Here is a 17,408-nt window from a genome sequence, read left to right on the forward strand (position 1 = left end):
ACTGGCAATGCAAGGAAAATAAACCTGGCAATATAACACAAGCTGTTTTGCCCTGCAACACGGTTATCAGTATCATGGCCCAGCAGGGATTGTGGTCACCATATTCTGTAAGGAGAATTGTCTTTCACAAGGAATGTAAAATGTGATGGTCTGATCACCTGCAGGAATAAGTTGCCAGGGAAATCCTCACCTCAAAGAAAGAAAGGGAAGCTTTGATCCTGGTTTTCAGTAAGCTGTGATTACTCAATATTCCTTCCAAATCTATTTCAAGTGGAAAAAATACTAGCCCTGACGTTCCAACAAATTAAACTACAACTTCTGAACATGCTTATACATCCTTACTTCCATCCTCTTTTCTGTCAATCCAGTTGAAACTGCCACTCCATTTCAATTACGTAGTTGGTAACCTCATCTTAGATGTTCTTTGCTGAAGAGTAAAGCTTCCATACTTAAAAGCAAAAGGTATATAAGACCCCATGTTATTAAGGAAGCCTCACTACACCACCACAATGTTGCATTTTTAGTATTTTAATTAATTCCATGTTCTGAAATAAAGTGCAAAATGCTCTTATTGCATCTCAAGTGTCATAGTTGATGTATTTATAAAAATTCCCATGTGCAAAGTGTAAATATGTTTTCTTGTACATAAAGTTGTTAGCTGTTTTTAAAGGCAATGGATAAAATACCTAGCTCCAAACTTACACCTGTTTACAGTACAAAGATATCGCTTTGTGCAAAGAACAACAAATCACAAAGTCATTTGCAACTGTTAATTCCCTTTAAAATCCCTGACAAAAGATGTTTTGATTTGTAGGCCTACATCTGCATTGCTGGTAAAACAAAGTCCTCAGAAGAAACAATATGAGTTTTACTAAATCGAAGATTCAGCCCTTTGACCCATCAACGCACTTCAGTTGCAATTCTTTGTGAAAGTCATTATATTCAAACAGGACAATGTGACTGACATCTACCTATACACACAGAATAAGCAAGAAGGAAGGTAGTTTTAGGGACTAACTGGCAACAGAAGATTTTTGTGAAGATGTGTCTATCATAGACACAAAGAAGCAAAGTGGTTTCCTGCAATTTCCTTTCTTCAAACAAGGCCAGAGTCTGCTCCCAAGAATATTTCCAATGCAGCAAGTATGTGCTACCATCAAAATAAGCAGGAGAAAGATAAGGACTCGCTCATTTCCACCAACACTGGTGGCAAGTTTTATGCTGGTTTTGGACTTTGTCTTTCGCTTCTACCGCTCTGGATTGGGTCCTTCTCTTTCTTTACTTGCCTCTGTGAAAATTTCTCTTTTAGTTGTTTACCAGTCTCCCCATCCCCTATCTCCACTTTCGTCTTTGTCTTTGGTCAATGGACAATTTATTTACAAGGTAGACTTGTCTGTCCTGGAGAAGACACACTGCACAGGGTGCAAAAGTGAATAACTCCGCATGATGATACCAGAGGGTTCAGCACAGGTTGCTAGGACTGAAAGAAATCAAAGGAAATGCAGAACTAGGCTGATTTGGCTCTGAAAAGAAGGAAATGTGATTCTGGGAGGTCCCAGGAGATATATCCTGACTAGAGCTGGTAAGCATTAGCGCCAGCATATGAACTTTCACATGATGGACTGCATGCAAGACTGAAATTTCGGAGAAAAACCACCAGTTTGGGTAGAGGAAAGCAGCAAAGCAACCACAGTAAACACATCCTGCAGCTATATGGGCCTCTGCAGCTCCTGGTACAGCTTGTTCAGAGCAAGCTCTGGTATCCCCACATGGCACTGCAGCATTTCGCCTACTGCTAAGTCAATGTAAACTCATGATCACTTGATCCAAGAATACTTTGTACAATCCGCTTTTGCATAATTTCCTTGCTACTTAGTCATTTCAAGGCTAAAAAAGGCTTTCATTCTGCATTAGATACCCTGTCGGGCCCCACATCTGTCACTCACACAGTACACTACAGTGATAGTCTCCACCCCCTCAGACAATTTACTAATTTAAGGACTAATACATCTCTTATTATTTTTATACTAATTTTTCATTTGTTTTTAAGTAGAAGTGAGGTCAGTTCTTCAGGGTTTTATTCTGAAAATACTCAAGTAGTAACACAAGTAACATCACTAAAGTGTGTTAAGCTGTTTGCACTCACACAACCAATCAATTGAAGCAATTTTCCATCCAAATCCTAGGCAGAATTTGACAGATATTTCTGCAGTGATTCACACATCCTCAAGAGGGGCAAACATCCCCTCCGAAAGTAACTTACTAAAAAATGCTCCATTTTCCTGATGTGTAAGCCTGGTTTGCCTTTTCTGCTCTTTTCTTTATGTGTCTACTCAACTAACAAAGCAGATCTACAGATTTTGTACAGATACAGTGTTATTTCTTTTCTTCTGAACATAAAACAAAAGTGTGACTGACTCGGACAAAAGCCCCAAACTTGCCAGTTTTATAGGCAGCCAGCAGTGCTGGTGCATGTACATTTTTCACTGCATAAAACTATGCCAGTGAGGACAGCAATAACATAATACCTTTTCAAACACGAGGATATGAAGGAGGAACAACAGATCTCAAGACCTCCCTTGTGATCTGGTACCATATTATGCCCTCCTCTTTTTTCCTTTTTTGTTACTTATAATGAAGAGAGTAAAACATGATACAGTAACTAGAAAAAGTTAAATGGTACAGCAGTCATTTACAGACCTGCATTTATTTCCTGAAAGACCAACACAAAGGGGCTACTATCTCTAAACCCATTCATTCACTTTGTTCATCCAGAGGGGAGCATTTTACCCCTATCTTACAAATCAAGCAGAAGCACTGTAATTTCTAGCCACTGCTTTAATTTATCAAGGCAGACATTGCACTTGCCAACAGTATCAACGAAGGATATAGCATATCCATTACACAGAAGCTGCAGGTAGTTTTCTTAGGTATTTGAAAGAGCAGCATCAAGATTGAGCAAGCGCTTTCATGCTGAATTTTCTGTTCTTATGTTTAGTGAACTTTATCTTGGTCCAGCTTTCCTCTGCTTTTCATGTGGTGTTATCACTTACACTGTAGCTATAGTACAGCTGCTTTGTTGCTCTCCTCTGCCTGGGCTGGCTACAAAATTACTCTCTACTCATCACTGTGAGTTATATAGATCATCTCGTAACAGTGGTGAAAGATGACATAGGGTCAATGCAAAGAAGTATCAGGCTCCCTGTGCATGATCTTATTTGAGAGAGAGGTTATTTCTGGTAGTCTAAAGGAAATCCATTTCAGCTGTTGTATGAATAACCAAGGCATGAAAACACGCTTTTCACACCTTCTGAAAATTCTTTATTTGTTACACACACTTTCAAAGCAATCCAAAGGCAGCTTTACAGCTGTCACATATGTAAAACTAAACAAGTCCACTCAACGATATTCAGAAGTCAAATTAAGGTGGCCATATTCAAAAGAATACAATTTTGTCTAAAAACACACTCTTTTTCTCTCTGATTTGGATGCCCCAGGGACATTTTTACTTTTTTGCAAATACAGCACTGTTTGCACCACAGTTCATCCTGACAACGAAGCCACTGGACAACCCTGACACACAATGACCACAGATGAAAAAGCAACTGTGAAGTCCCTTTAAGGTTTTGCTACCATAAGCCAATTTCCAGAAAGCTTCAGACTTTCAAAGAGAGCAACTACTCTGCATAAGAGCACAGACTAATCAAGGAAGATCTAGAAGAACAGTGGTAAAAGGAATTCCAGAAAGCTATACCTCAAAACTGCATAGCAGTCACTAGTAACTCAGTGAAAGGAGAGTATTGGAGGCTTTTTAGATAAAATAGTTTACTGGATATTATAGCCAATTATTATGTTTATGCAGATATCAATTTTACATATACTCTGAAGAAGCCAGGAATCTTTGTTCTGATACAACAGAACCTTGTATGATTTTCCTAAAGCAATTATCTGCTTCATGTTTTCATCTGTGATCTCATTTATGAGACCTTAAAATGAATGGCACAAAATATCCACTTAATATAAAATAAAATGGTAAAAATATACACAAAATACCCCAGCAGATGCTCACACACATCCCACATCAGTAACTTAATGGAAGTCAAGGTTAAGAGAGCTGAACTGAACTAGTTCAATCTCACCTACTTTTGATAACTGAACAGAACTTGTCTCAGTCACCGAGCACAGAGAACAAAAGCTTCCACAGAAGCAAATACTTCTGAAAAATCATACAATTCTTCTAGGTGAGTTATGACTAACAAACAGACAAAGAAATGTAACACAAATCCTTTCATTGCCCTGCTTGTTTTTGGAGACAGAATATTTTAAAACTATTTAATATATAATATCAGCTAATATTTATTTTAGATGTAAATAGTAAATCAGAGCTTTTAACATCCATCTCTTAAAATATGCAAATATCTTTCTACTTTTTATGACTCAGACTTCAATAGCTTATTTCCAGAGAACAATTAATTTCCCCAAAATAATGACCTCATCAACCAAAAAAGCCATTCTTTTAAAGTATTACGTAAAAAGCATCTATTAGCACCTATGCTGTGTTCCGTTACAACATTCAACAAACAGTCTTGACTGTTATGGTATGATTACTGAGACCCAATACTGCTAGGTTTTGATATACTGTTTTAGAAAAAAAAAACAAACAAACAATAAATACTTTCTGTGAATTCATATTTAGTAGTCATTACATACAGAATCCTAGCATGGCCCTTCCTGATACAGGGTAACAGAAACTGAAATGCTACAGGACCTTTATTTATATTTTCTTGGGGGGGGAGAGTGATGGAGAGAAGTAACAGAGGAAAAAGAGAGAGTTACTTTGTATTATACTATGATTTGATAAATACAGTCATCGCTCTTTCCAGTGCAGTACAACCACAGAATCGGAATCTCAAGTGCACCTCAACCATTTTCAGGAATAAATCCAAACTAGTAATGACTTGAACATTGCACATTATGAATTAAGCTCTGCATCTGTCCCTAAGCAACCAAAGTCTGTATACAAAGCAAATCAAACTATTCATACACTCCTGTCTTCATAGAACACATATATATATATCTTTTTTAATAATTTTCATACTTATATTGCAAGTTGGCACAGGCACCTGCACTTTCATGCTATTTCATATGCCACTTAGTCTAGTGGAGGCTCACTCTTAATAAAATATTACAGATAATACTTGAAAACGTCTAAGAGTAAGGTCACCGTAACATCAAGAGCGGTTGCAGTTGGTTGCTAAGCCCCACTCCTTTCCATGATGTTCTACAGGAGAAGAATCGACTCCCATGGAATTTGTTTCTGGTTATGACTCTAATTCACATTTTGTCACCATCACCACCAGCAAAACATCCAAAGCAAAACAAAACACACACAATCCTTTTTAAGGGTCCCACCTGAGCTTCTTGTATATTACCTTGCACAGGGAAGCTTGTGACTGAAGGCAAAGAAGACTCAATCTTTCCACCCCATGCTGGGCAATGTCCCTCACCAGCTGAGCCATGGGTGGCAGCTTCATCTGCACCACCTGCACATTCCAGCTGGGACACTGTTTTGGGTCACAGGTGCAAGCAGTGAACTGAAACCACCCCCAGGCACACATACCTAACAACCATCCCAGCTCGGACTGCCACCACAGAATAAAGTTGTATTCATTTCCTTCATCATCTTCCCAGTGGTTTGCCTTCAGTGCGAAGGATGTGAACTGAAGACTTTTAACAATGATTAAACAAACACACGTCGTTAAATAAACAGGATATTGTACTGGATGGAGAAACTGAAAATACTGATTGTATCAGGAAGCAGTTCAACAATTCTATTCATGCAGCAGGCATGATAACAGGTATCACTGTTATCACAATTTCAGCAATATTTCTCTGTCTGAATCAGCAGAAGCACTTGCGGATTTTAGCCCATAAATCCAGACTGTCCCAAGACCATTCTGTGTTGAAACGATCAACCTTTACATTATATCTCAGTGTCTTCTCTCCTAGAACAGATTTATTTTGCTACCTTTCAGAAAACTCCGTAATATTCCACTTTCAGTAACAAATGAAAAAAAAGGCATGTTGGCCTAACGTGTCCTTCCTATTCCTAGAACTCCCGGACTCCTTGAACAACACAAACGCGCCTTTCCTCCGCCCCTCCCTGCGCGGGCAGCGACACGGGCTGTGACATTCCCCGCCGCTGCTACGCCTTTGCAAACCCCAAGCACATCCTAAGAATAGTAACAAAACCCACTCTTGCTACCCGCTTCCAACACATTTCCTGTCGCTCTTTATTATGCAAACAGGGTGATGCCCAAGTGACAAGACTTTAGTCTATTTTTTACCCTTGTTAATTATTACTAAACCTTTAAGAGCTTCTTCTCCAGCATTCCCCCTGTAACAGGTACACAAGCATGTAATACACGGTAGCTCTGATGATTACTCAGCCTCCTTTTTCTTAGCTGACCTATTCCAGCGTATCTATTTCAAGGGCAAAAACAAGGAAAAAAAGTTCTTCCTATCCCCCGCCGTCTCAATATCGCGCGTTTTCCTTTACTTGGCAAAAGAGCAGAGCAGCACCACGCAAACCCTGTCCCGAACACGCAGCCACACGTCCTCTGCCGCTGTGAGGAACCGAATCCCAAAGGCTTGGGTATCCCCGCCACCGCCGTGCCCTCCCTGGCCCGGCGCCCGGGCGCTGAGCGGGGCCGGACGCAGTCGGGAGCGCTGCCGGAGACCCCGCGGGGAGCGGGGCTCGGGCGCGGCAGTGCCCGGTCGCTGCGTGCGGTCGGTGAGGAGCCGCGGCAGCGAGTTTGTCCGCGGAGTCCTCTCGTCCCCCGCGGCAGCTCCTGCCTCCGGGCCACCTCTCCCAGCGCGGCCCCCGGCCCCAGCGGCGAGGGAAAGCGGCCGCCTCGCCCTCGGGGCCGGCCAGCCCAGCCCTCCCTGCCGTCTCCGGCTGACCGGGGGTCCCGGGCGGGTCGGAGGCACCGTGCACCCCCCAACCCCAGCAGCCGTAGGGCTGCTCGCCCTCCGCGCCCACCTGCTCGGCGGCTGGTGCCGGTGCCGGTGTCGGTGCCTCGGGGCCGGGGCGGCGCGACGCGCTCCTCCCCGGGCAGAGGGCGCCAGGTACGGCGGCCGCCGCCTCCCCTCCGGGGAGCGAGGAGCTGGCTGGGAGGCGGGGGGAAGGAGAGGGGGAGAATCTTAAGATCTCGAGGAGAAAAAGGCCTGTTCCGGTCCTCAGGGGGAATTAGAAATTGAAAAAGAAATAAAAAGAAACGTAATTTAACCCACACCCTGCCCCGAGCGAGAGGGGAGCGCGGGGACAGGTGAGCGCCGGCCGGTTCTGGCGCCCGTGGCCCCACGGCGCTGGTGCCGCCGCCCCGCACCGGCCCCGGGCGGCAGCGCCTCCCAGGGCCTGGCGTCGGCCTGCGCGGGGCTGTGCAGCGTGCGCATCCACCCGCGGGACCCGTTTTCCATCCCTGCCCTTGAAACACCTGAAACGCAGCTGCAGCCTGGTGCACCGTCCCACGAGTGGATGCCGTGGCAGAGCTGGTTATTTTTTAAAGCCCGCGTAGAAGCCAAAATACTGTCCCATGGCACGAAGATGTCACTACCTGCTCCCCCTGCCAAAAGCTGTCCAGCTGCCAGACTGCTTCTGCCCAGAGGTCTAGGGAGGGCCTGCGCTTTGAGCTGGCTGGGTGCCCCCGTTTTTTGTGTCCCAGACTGTGCCCTAGAAGCACCTAATAAAAAACCCCAAAACAAACTTATTTTCTTCTGGATGTTTTTCAAGACAGTTTGCAGATGGAAACGTTACAACCTCACCCTAGAGAACCTCCCATGTTTCTGTTAGGGTAAGGGAGCTGCTGCTGAGCAGGCTCCCAGCCAGCTGGAGGAACGAGGCACCCCGATTTTGTCATGCAGCGAATGCCACTGGAATGAAGATGCTGCTGAATAGCTTATACCATAGTGCAGGTCCTTGTCTGCCCAGTGACCTTCAGATGGTGCTTTCAGGTGACTGAGAGGCAGGCCTACCTTCTTTGGATTTTGCTGAAAACTTGCTTCACTGTAGAAATGTCAGATTGGGGGTTCTGTTGCCCTGCTTGATCATAAAGCAAGTCAGGAAAATCAGTGTTGCTTGGGTCTGGACAATGGCAATTTAGCCTCTGAGACGGGTGAAAAGTCACCATCAGGCTGTGGTACCTCTGCTTGCCAGTGCAGGGGAGCAAAAATCTGTGCTCTAGATCTCTCTGTCCCATCTGTATGGGAGTGTGAGTTTGATTCTGAAAATATCCTCCTGATTGCTTGTCAGACTAAATAATTCTCAGTCCTAAGCATCTGTCCCAGTTGTTTCCACAGCGGTCAGGGAGCTCTAAACCCATTTCCAACTGGTCACTAGTTTTAACTTCAAAGCACAAAACCAAGACAAGAGTGCCATAGGTAATGCCCCAGAAAAAAATTTTTGTGTAAGGATTTACTTAAATACATATATAATGCCACACTTGAAAATATCTTCCCTTATTCATGTAAATTAATCTCAGCTGAGATTTTATTTTAGATTGCTAATGTGGAAATGGACTTTGTCCGCCTTTTGGTACAGATCAAAAAGGAACTTAAGAGGAACAAGCTTCAAGTATGCTGGAAAAAAATGGTTTCATCCTGTTCCTATGACTTTTCTTTCACTTTCTTTCTTTCACGTCCCAACAAGGTCCACATAATAATAGCAGAATTTGTACAGTGCAACACTAAGCATTTCTTCCTGTGTAGCTGGACTGACCTGGTACGAAGTTTATGCACTGGTCTAGTCTGAAACAATTAACTTTACCTGCAGTACACATAGTTCACATACATTTAATACACCGAAGAACGTAATATTTGCCTCTTGGCTATTGGTAGCTGTTTACAGAAACCTATCGTGCATTAAATTTTATTAAAAGAGTCCAACAGGGCTGCATACCTAGGAATTACAAAAGTCTCCTCTTTCTGTTTTGTCTTTGAGAAGCATAGGTGAAAAGCAAAAAAATGCTTCATTTCCAATGCTGAACCAGAATAATGGCATTTCTGGAATGCACAGCAGTAGTGGAAGAGGCCAAAGACTTCTGGACAAATGGCAAGGAGCTTTGTGAAGGGTAGTGCACTGAAAGCCCCTTTTTTCTGGTTCCCTGCTATTATATTTTTACTCCTGACAAATACATTTTAATGTGGATCAAAAAAATATATCATTTTTTCCAGAAAAGGAGAACCTCTGCCTCTGTTCTAGACTCAGGCTGCTGGTGCAACATTCTCTGTGGTTCCTTGGTACCACACCGCAAGCAACTGCAAGGCTTATTTTGGGTTTTGCCACAGGGTGGGAACATGCCTCTCAGATCGATCTGGGGACTGCTGAATGGCTTGGCTGAGCAGCAGAACAGCCCCAGTCTGTTGTCTTTTTATTCCAGCACAGACAGCTGCCATACTCGATATCTTTCTCCCACATTTCCTTCCCTTGCTGTATCTTGCACAGCTGAACCCCAGCTCATACCTTCAGCCTTGACAGCCTAAATGAGAAATTTGCACCCTTCCATTTCTGGTCCTAGGCCTTCTGTGGAAAGCCAGATGTGCTATGAGTCTGTATTATAATTCCTAAGAGATTACAAATGTGTAGTCTAACAAGAGTATGAACAAGTGGCAGGATAAACTTAATCTAAACCGGGAGGAAGCAGAATCTCTGTCCAATACATAGACAGGAGAGATAAGAATGGCCTGTGGTGACCTGCCACAGTATGTGATAGGTGAATGATGCTTTGTAGCAAGAGAAATTTCATTTTGATTCATCCGTTTTTGGTACAAACAAAAGAAAATTAAAACAATTTTTAAAATGCATTTTACTTAATTGAAGATTCCTCCCATTCATAGCTTGTTCAATGCTAGATGATAATTATTCTTAGCGAATGTATCATTGACCATTTCTTTAGAAATATCTTCCTACAATGAGAGCATGTTTATCACACTGTTATCTCCAAAACTCCCCAAAATCCCACACAAGAAAATGAAAAATACCTGAAATAAATGAAACCATTGAAGAGGAGATAAAGAGTGTCCCAAACAGAGGAAGAAAAACCAGATCTTTTATTTGGCATATTGTTACTGATTTTGTGTGGAACAATCTGGAATGCTTCACTGGTATGTGTCAATATAAATACTTGTCAAAGAAAGTACTGATCATAAGTACTCATATTTTTTTCCCTCAGACAATATAAGGAAAATGTGAAAATCTTCATTCCCTTACAACATTTGTACCTTTGTGTTTTGAAGAAGCACATACAAAGCTTTCTAGTCACCACTGAACATAAACAAAAATTATTTAACTTTAAAGTAAAAAAAAAATAATTTAAACTTGAGTCCAGGCTAAACACATCTGTCAGAAAACACAGATTAGTTTGTATGTCGTTATTTACGCAAACATTTTTAAGACTTAACAGAAATACCTATAGGTCGAAGTGTTTGCACATAATATAAAAATAGATTTTGCATAAAAGCTGAAGAGCAGAAATAAAAAACAGTTTCTTGCTTTTAGCATGCTATTTGATTACACTTCTGAACAGCTTTCAACACTTGAAAATTCTGTTACAATAACAGTCTCAGCTATTGTGTTTGATGACTTTGCTCTAATTCCACACTAACAGAGACATTCCCATGTATGAACAGAGATATCCCCATATATTTGTCTCAAAATATTGACCTTTTCCTTGTTATCTGTACAATTTTAGTCCTTTCCATGGAAGGTTAATAATAACTCGAAACTTTAATTCTGCTTTAATAGATTTTAGTAAGAAATTCCTAAAAATGAGTGAGTTGCTTGCTACAGAACAATGGAGTGATGTTTACAAATACAGTTTAGACTGCAATACTGAGGAAAGCTGTAGACAAATAATTAGTAGAGATGATTTCCCTAGAGGGGGATATTAGTGTTTACTTTTTCACTGGGTTTTTAATCCAAATCCTAAACCCTTGCTCCTGATCTTGTTGAGCAAGCTGTTTACTGAGTTCATTGGAAACGACGTCTAAGTACATTCAGGCTCATAGTAAATAATTAGTACCTAATGTCAATTCTCTCCACTAATTGTATTCTGCTTATTTCTGTTTGTTCTGTGGGATATCTTAAAAAGTATCTCTCAGTAAAAAAGCTTTGGATTTTCTTCAGTTAGTGCTTAGTTCTGCCATTCATTTTCTGCATGACCTCTGTGAAAGTACTTAATCGCTCTTAATAGCATGAGTGGAACAAGAATGCATTCATTAATATTTGTGAGGCTGCCAGATACTATGCCGTTGCAAGCATTTACAGTACCTCAAGAAATTATAATTGCCCTATCCAGCTGGTTAATGTTTATCCAGTTACTGAACAGCTAAACAAAATACAGAGAGGCAGACCTACTGTTTGCTCTCCATCGGTATTGAATTTGAAAGGAATTTTTCCATGTTAAAGCTGTAGAATTAGGCAATAGATGAAACACCATTAGCAGCCCTCTGTAGGGAATAATGAGCTGAAAGCACGCCCGGTGCTAGTCTGCAATTAGGGTGAAAAGTGAAATACAGCAAGAATCAGAATACCATTCTCGAATCTCACTTTTTGGAGCATAACCTTTTCATCCCCACCAGGGGGAGTGTACTTGAAGATTATAATTAGTAGGCACAAATAGGGTGTTTGAAGAGGATGGTTTCCTTTGCCACTTTCTTGAAATAGAAAGGTACCTTGTGATCTTCACGAGCAATTTTTTCTCCCCCGCCCCGAAATTCCTTTTGCTTCAGCTGTCACATCATGGCAAAGAAGCAGCACGACTGGCTTTTTGCATCCTGGACTTCGAACATGTTTTGAACATTCCTTTTTTTTTTAAGCGTTGATGTCAAGTACAAGATCTAGCGCGGAGTTTACCTGGAACAGGGTGCTAAGCAACAAATGAGAGTCTTCTACATAAGGGCACATGCAGTTACTAACAGTGCATGTGCAGCTTAGGTATTAGTATAGTGAAAGAGAGGGGTGAGTCTGTATCTGTTCATCTTGGGTACAAGCGCCCACGTAGTCCCTGCTGCTCCTGAAGGCAACTCAGGCACAACAGACTATTCTCAGCAAATTACTGTTCTTCCCTTCTATCCAGATCCTCTTCTCCGTCTAGTTCACCGCCAGTCCAACCTGGAATACCATCCACCTCTTCAGTTTTCGAAATCAAGCTCGAATAGGGGGTCAGTATATGTTGTTGGATAGCAGGCGATTGGCAGGCAGCAGGTCCCATGATTTGTTTGCATCAACAAATTTGCAGCTTTAGCATGTGGATATATTATTGTAAATCCTTCAGAATTTATTTCAAATAATAATTTGGCCCTTTGAGTCTAAAGAAAGATATGGTCTGATTTGAAGCCAAGATTTAAACCTACTGTTAGTAAATGCCTATTCAGCTTTTCAGCACTTAACGATAAAATCTGACATACTTTATGGTCTGCTGCATATGAAAAATATTCATGCAAGTCCTGTTGGAACAAATGGACTCAAACATATTCTTTACAAATGGTGGTATCAACATTTTTACAGATGTCTAAAAGCATTTTTCTCTTTGAAATATAATTGATATCTGTCCCAGCCCATGAGAGCACTTGAAGTATTTCAAACTCATTGTAGGGATCTGAAGAAGGGAGTGCCCTCTGCTGCGCTATATGCAGATAAGAGTTCAATCAAATTGTTAAAGGGGAAAGACTACATTTGAAGGACCACCATAAATTCACTGTCAATATTCTCAGCAGCAGTTACTGATACTTTCACTGTCTGGTTTTGCTCAAAGTGACGCTATTATTCTCAGTCACTCAATGAGATAAAATTCAATAATAATTTGTTATCCTGGACTACTTCTAAGAAGAGAATTTGTTCTCAGTACACACAAAGCAAATGATCCAGGTTATGGTGTGACATTCAAGTACTATTAATAACCACAATAAGGCAGTGCTGATAAAAGATTATAATGGACAATTTCAGGAGGAATAGCTAGTGAGGGGGAAATAAATGAGAATCATTGAGAGTAGAACACACATCTTGTAAGTGGAAAGACAGTAGTCACAAACTGCAAGCAAGAGAAAATTTTGCAGCTGAGAATACAACATTTAGGGAATTTTAGCGGGGCCTGTTACGATAGGGTAAGGGGTAATGGTTTTAAACTAAAGGAGCAGAGATACAGGTTAGACATGAGGAAGAAAGTTTTTACAATGAGGGTGGTGAAACACTGGCCCAGGTTACCCAGAGAGGTGGTTGATGCCCCATCCCTGGAGACATTCAAGGCCAGGCTGGATGGGGCTCTGAGCAACCTGATCTAGTTGAAGATGTCACTACTTATTGCAGAGGGTTGAACTAGATGACCTTTGAAGGTCCCTTCCAACCCAAACTGTTCTGTGATTCTATGATTAATGCAGCACTGGGAAGCTGTTGCCACTGGCCCGGGCAGCTCTTGAAAAGGCACTCCCTCCACAGAGGGAAGTGTGTGGTGAAGAGAGCAGGAGAAACAAGCTCAGTGAGCACCACAGTGCAAAAATGCCACTGGATTGGAGTCTCAAACAGATAGAGCATCTCTAGACACTCCTGGAAGGAACTCAAGTGGTTTCCCTTGTGTTTATGTGGTTGCTGAAGGCACCAGGCTTGGGGCAGCTGTTGGGAAGAAGGTTGCTGGGAGAAGGAGGCAACCAGATAAGCAGATGGAGGGAAAGAATAGCTTCTGTTTGGGATATGAATCGCTTACTTTCTTTGCTCCGCAGTTGTATCCATTCCAGACTGGGTTTTCAAAGTACAGAGCTAGCACAAAAATGGAAATGAGGAAATAGTGTAAATATATATGACCAAAAGTATTTCTCTCTCCCACACCAATCTTGAGCTCGTCCTATAGAAAGCACAGGAAGCACAGTGATCGCTATAGAATAATGTACTTCATGGTTTTTTCTCCCATAAAACCCCTTAGAAAGTCTTCAGAAATGGTGTCCAAGGCCTCAGATATGTGGCAGGAGCACTGTAAATTTTACTGAAATTTTTATCTCACTACATTTTTTGCAGAATAAAACTTGACAACATATTGGCAATGAGCATCAAAAGGAAAGGACTGGATTCTTCTCTTAATTTTCTTTCTCCTGTAATCTCTTTTTCTTTCAGTTCCCCCCACCTTTTTAAAAAAAGAATAATAATTTTTTTTTTCTTTTTTTCTTTTTTTTTCTATTTATGGCAAACTGACACGATAATTTCTGGGAGTTGGTGGTGTTCCCATAGAAACAGCCTTGATTTGATGACATCACTGCAGGTTGCTGCTGCTATTATGCTATGTTCTAATTAAAATAAAATCTTCCTAGATAAATTACATTTAAATCTTCAGACATTTTTCTAGGTAATTGGACTGGTATAATCTCCATTTTTCTTGACCATGTGTGTGTGGGGGCCAAAAGACTTACGATGATCAAGACACCATTCTTTTCAAAGCAATCTTTTTGTCTCAGTTTTCTAGCATTCATAAAACCCAAGTGAGCTTTTATAGCTAATAATAGTAGTTATAAGTGGCTTTAAGTGATTTGTGGAATAAGAGCTGTAACTATTACATGCCACTGAGGAGCTGCTTCTTTTACTCAGCGTTTAATACTTTGCAATAACAACTGGTTTTGCTTCAGGATTTCAGTGCACTTTCCGTTATTATGACTGAAAGTGCTAATGATTTCTGCATTAAAAAACAGATGTTTAAGTGTCTAGGATAAAACTCTCCAGAGAAGAGGTTCAGTTGCCCTGCAGTAACTGTCCTGGAAGTGTTGTAAAAGGTATGGTGTGTCAAAACCACTCTTTTTCATTTTCTTGTTTGCATCCATTTCCCCTGTAGGGCACAGAAAAGGCTTAATTGCCAACTTATCTTTTCTAGATACTTAGATGGAAATAAAATTATGGGTTTTTTCTAGCTGTGAAGTGGATGATGTTAAGAGGATGGAAGGGCAAGCAGAATGTGGTTACTGAAGCAGCAGGATTGCTTTGAGTTTGTGCAAATTCGAGAGAGCCCAGTGCAATTATTGATGCAGACAAAGATGCCTCACCTTCTTTGGCAAGTGAAAGCTACTGCTGTGAGATTTGCTACCATCCTGTTTGAGGAGACAAAACACAATGAAAATAACCCATCTCTTATTCTCTGATTCCTCGACCTTTGACAACCAAACCCACATAATCACAAGCATTAGTACGTCTTAATAAAAGGCAACATGATTTACACTCCAACTTCCATCTCTCCCTAGAAAAAATGATAAGTCTTCTGCAGAGGAGATGGCAATCTATAAAAATTTAGAAGTCCCAAAGGTGGAAAATCTAAGAACAGAATTTGGGGCAAGATCTGCCTTTTCACTTTTCTATTATAAACTTGCCATCAAATTCCCTTTCATTTTGTGCTATTATTGTGCTTTGTCATTTGTTTTTTGATCATATATTTATCAAGTCGCTTATGTTCATCCTCAGATAAAGTCTCATAAATAAAGAAAATTTACCTGAATGTGAGGTAAAATGGGCCAAAGCTAAAAACACTCTTAGGAACTTCTGGGAGATGAAATGTATTAGGGCAGAGATCACCTTTTTATTCTGAGACTGGAGTGTGCTTTTTGTGGTAGGATCAGGGAAGGCTGGCTGAGGATCCTAGATACTGCAACAGGAAAAAAAAACAACGTAAGAATATTTGTTCCCTTAGAAAGTATTGCAGTATCCAGATCTGCCCAATCAGTTCATCTCATAAGCATGGCGTGCACTCCAGCTCGACAGCTAAATGAATAAATAAACAGAACAAGCCCAGATGAAACAATTTCTAATTGAGTTTCCAAGGTTAGCAAAGAACCACTGCGCAGAGGAACAGCTTGGCACTAATCAAACTGATTATTCTGGTATCTAGCCCAAGGAGGCTGCAGAACAGGAAAGTCTTCCTCTGAAGCCGCCCAGGTAGCCTGCAGTTCCCTTTCCCTCTAGAAAACTGTGTAGCAGGGCAGGTGCCAAACCCTGCGGGTGCTCTGCGGCAACAAACCTCCCGCAGCACATCTCACCAGCTGAATTAGTCTCGATACAAAGGGCAGAATGACCCAACAGAAAACGAGCCACCGGCGCGTTGCTAGCAATACACTGACACCTCTGGGTTGCACTGGGCTGCCAAGTCTACCCCAGCCAACTGGAAAGTCGCTAACAAAACACATTTCAAATGTCTCCAGGCAACAAGGGCACCACGTCTCCACCGGTTATGCCATTTGCTTTTTGCCCAGCAGGCAGCTACTTTGTCTTAACAGTTAATTTCTGCCTTTGCTTTCTGGTACTCTCCAGCGTATTGAACACCACCCTCTTCTCCAGCTGGGGACCAGTTTTGGAGTCCCCACTGAGAAAGGGAGGGATTTTGATGCAGAATTTGCTGAAAACAGAGGTTTCACACCAAGTGGCTTCTACCACAGCTACTACTTTTAATATAGTGATCTGTCTTTCACAGATCTTTTTCTCTGCTTGTCTTTGAGGTCAGCTGTGTCTCTTTCATTCTGATTTATAACAGATTGCTGCTTTATTTTACTCCTTTTGAAATTTTCCAAGTTTTTAGTTTGTTATTTGAAACAAAGACAGAAAAAAAATCCTTTCTTTGACTAGAAAGCTTTACTTTTTGAATTTGCAGTTCACAAATACCCTGTGATTTAAACACAACTTTTTCGTTTTTGGACAATGATACATTTCTTCCTGAGTTTTGATAAATGTATATACAGTTTGGAATAAAATTATATTTATTAGGCTAAAATGTTGTGCTTACACCAGATTCACCTTCAGGCATCTTCGCAGCATCAGTAAAAAAGAATTTTGCTGTCTGGAGAAGAGATGTGGCTTCTTCCTACCAGAGGAAGGGAGGGAGGGGAAGGACAGAGCTGTGGTGAAGAACAGAGAGGACAGTTCAGGAAAGCCAGTCTTGCTGCTGCCAGAGCAATGGGTGACGATGACAACTGCTCATTCTGAAATGGCTCATTCCCTATCCCAAGCAACAGCCCTGACTGGGTTTTTAGGTTCCAGCTTCAACAAAGCGAGAAAGCAGGGCTGTGGATGTTTGCTGCCCATGTAGCTCCCATTGTCTCTGCTGCTTATAGTTGACCTGTGTACATATCCAGCTGTCACTCAGGGTACAGGAAGCCAATGTCCAGATGCCTTCCTTGCCTGATTTGGAACAAAGAATCATATTTAAGTCTGATATTTTAGGAGAGCATCTTGGTCATTGACTCAGGGAGTATCTGAACATCTGCTCTTGAGACTGTCTACTTTGTTTAACTCCAGTCGCTGTAGCTGGCACTAGAAGTCACAGACAAATGTCCTCCAGAGCACTATTTCTTGTTCTCTGGCCCAAAGAACATTTGAAGTCTGTGAGTGA

The 17,408-nt window shown here is 41.6% G+C and overlaps 1 protein-coding gene across 2 annotated transcripts in view; it reads right to left on the reverse strand.

Moving 5' to 3' along the window:
* The window catches only part of WIPF3 (WAS/WASL interacting protein family member 3), a 38,021-nt gene extending 30,665 nt beyond the window's left edge, over positions 1–7,356 (reverse strand). Inside the window, exon 1 of one of the 2 annotated variants that reach the window (XM_065832208.2) lies at positions 7,043–7,356. The gene's annotated coding sequence lies outside the window, so the exon portion shown is untranslated. Of the gene's footprint in view, positions 1–5,620; positions 6,143–7,042 lie in introns of those variants that run through there. The other variant, XM_071804998.1, reaches the window with a different exon arrangement.
* Positions 7,357–17,408: the final 10,052 nt, after the last annotated feature.

The sequence above is a fragment of the Patagioenas fasciata genome, chromosome 2 (genome assembly GCF_037038585.1).
Source record: "Patagioenas fasciata isolate bPatFas1 chromosome 2, bPatFas1.hap1, whole genome shotgun sequence".
Taxonomy (NCBI): Eukaryota; Metazoa; Chordata; class Aves; order Columbiformes; family Columbidae; genus Patagioenas; species Patagioenas fasciata.